Source organism: Homalodisca vitripennis, chromosome 5 (genome assembly GCF_021130785.1).
Source record: "Homalodisca vitripennis isolate AUS2020 chromosome 5, UT_GWSS_2.1, whole genome shotgun sequence".
Lineage (NCBI taxonomy): Eukaryota > Metazoa > Arthropoda > Insecta > Hemiptera > Cicadellidae > Homalodisca > Homalodisca vitripennis.
In genome coordinates, this window is record NC_060211.1 from 173,693,919 (window position 1) to 173,697,053 (window position 3,135).

Here is a 3,135-nt window from a genome sequence, read left to right on the forward strand (position 1 = left end):
CATGACTAATAAAAAAGTTATCCCTGCCTCATTGATCTTTACTGATAAACATTTTGGTTCTGTGCCAACTCATATTTGTGTCGACAGAACAAGACGACCTTGAGATTATATAGGCAGGGTAAAGTCAAAACACCAACCCCCAAATGCCTCTTTGCACGACTCTCTGGAGCTTAATTTTAAAAGAATATTTTTTTTTCGTTACGACTCAGAGAGTCCCTAAAAACGTTGTTATTGGGTTTTCAATTCTTTTATTAAAGAAATATATCTACGTACAATCATAACGGGTTTTACTCAACGATTATTATTCAATCAACAGACAAAGATTACTTTCTTGTGATACTGTCACAGATATATTAAAGAACGCCTTGAACCTTTTTGAATATCTCTTTTCAGATTTAAGACCTTCTTACACGCTTATAAAGAAGTTTCCAAAGACACTCCAATACAAAATATGTATATTATCATTTACTCTCCGACGCCTAAAACGCGTTTAGCAACTCAGGAATTTTATAGTGTTGGCGTTTTCTGGCGTATAACTGGGAGACCACCCATTTTGCTACCGACACCGGAGCTGGGACTGGGATTGGAAATTTGGCGAGTGGTTGAGTTAAACGAATGTAAAAACATTGTGAGTTTGAGTGAGAAAAATTGTGGTGTGAGTGTCAAAATTATCAGTTGACTTTTGCAGCTTAATACTTTTTATTGTGTCCTGCAATACAAGAATTATATTCTACTTTTGTAAATGTTAAAGTGGTATAATCGATCTTGGGTTTGGAAAATATTTCTTATTTCTTATATTTACTATTACCCGCGGCTTCGCACGCAATCTTAGAACCAAAGTCCTTATATTACTTAGTAAAAGCAATTATTATTATGTAATATGATGGGAGTCATATAAAAAATTTAAAACGTAAGTATGCATACATCAGGTAGATATTATTTCAGTTCGTGATAAATAGTATCAGAGTTTAACTTAGTTATTACATCATGTTTAGCACGTGTAGGAGCATTTCTGGTTTTAATTAATTATATACATAACGTCACAATTATTATATCGTGTTTGGCACGTGTAGGAGCACTTCTGGTTCTAATTAATTATATACATAACGTCACAGCTGAATCTGCCTTGTCATTCCGATGAAGAAAACACAAATCTCAGATCACACAGGTCTCGGAAACTTACTTCGGTCAAAAGGCGTATATTTCCAGTCCTTGTCATATATTTCAGGTCTAAGATATTTCCAGTACTATAGTAGAGTTTGCCTTGTTGTTCTGACGAAGAAGAAATATATATACGAGTACTTACGTAGGACCGAGATGCCTACTTCGGTTAAATAGTGCCTACTTAAGACCATTTAAATTCACTTACCTACTATGCCACAGTTTAGCTTGCCATATTGCCTCGATCAAATTTTTATATATGTTCGATTATCTAGTTCTCGGAAATCTACTTTGGTCAAAATCGTGTTGACATAGTTGAGTTTACCTTGTCCTAATGAAGAAAATACACACATAAGTAGGACTGAAAACCCTATTACGACCTAGGGGAGAATCCTACTTACTTACTATGTACTTTCGGTATAAGAGGGAAATTCTTATTAAGGTTTTGCTACTTTCCAAAATAATCGTTATTAAAGTTTTGTTTTACACTTGTTTTTTTTTGTCTTTAGCCAGGGAAAGAATGAATCGTTGAGGCATGTTAGTATTCATTTCTCAGTTTTTCCATTAGCCATTGTTAAAATGTAATATCATAATGTCAAGGAAGCCCGCCAGTTTAAAGTAACATGTGAAAACATTCATAACTTTGTTCATTAAGGTTAGTTTTATAACAGTATTTAATGCATTAGATGATTTTAATTCGTCACTGGCGCAATCTGGAGTAAAATTTATATATTAATGTTTTATTTACTATTTGCATTACACTACCGATCAAGCACTGTTTACTTATTATTGATAAAATTCAAATGTAAACAGATGTTTCAGAAAGTTTGTCGAACTATAGCTGTCAACAGCTGTCAAAATACGTTTCGTTCTTATCATAACATTCGAATGTAAACAAACTAATTTTTTCAATTTGAATTCGACTTTAATTGGTGAAATGAATGTGTTATGGGTGGTAAAAAGCACTCTAAATGTTAATTCAGACCAAAAGCTATACCTGTTCCAAATTTCAGCGCAATCCGTATAGCAGTTTCAGCGTGATTCGAGGACAAACCTCCAAACATCCAAATATCCAAACATTCAAACTTTCGCATTTATAATATTAGTGGGATAGGTCATTAATATAACTATTTACAGAATTTTTAACTATAACAGAATACATAAAAAATTGAAATGTCTCTACCACTCCAGGTGAATGAAATTCATAACTTTATGAGATAACTTCCCTGAATACATAAAAAGTAGCCAAATTTTTTTACCACTCCATGTGAAAGTACAGGCATTTAAAGTTGAAAATTTAGGAAATTCTGTAATCAGGCCGAAATAAAAACGGCTGAAGGTAAAAATGTGAAATCTTGTAGAATGTACATGAGCATACTATATTGTACTATAGTATCTATATAGGATAGTAGAGTACTATAATATACTACATGCTTCAAGAGAGTGATATATTTATCTAAAAATCATTTAAATTCGTACAAAATTTAAAGATATGTCATTTTTTAATATTTAATCAAACCATTTCAATTTTCTTAAGTCATAAATGAATAACAAATATTAAAATCCCTAAAGCAAAATATTAAAACTCCCGTACATAATGCGAACATTCCACATTTTAGTTTTTCAGCCGTTTTTATTTGGGCCTGATAATAACATTGACTAAATTTTCAACTTTAAATGCCTGTACTTTTTCACCTGGAGTGGTTAAAACATTTGTATACGTTTGATGTATTCAGGGAAGTTATCTCATAAAGCTATGAATTACATAAATAATCTAAGCAATGATTTTCAAATTTGTGACTTAACAGTAAACATAACAAAGGGGTCTCTTCCTTAGTGTGACACTGTTTTATTTGCAGTGTACCTCAGCTACTAAATGAAATCATCCTTTGGGGCCCTTTAGGACTGCCTTTAAAATGCATAACTTTGTGAAAATGTATGAACTAGCGGAAATGTTACTTTATAGTAACATGT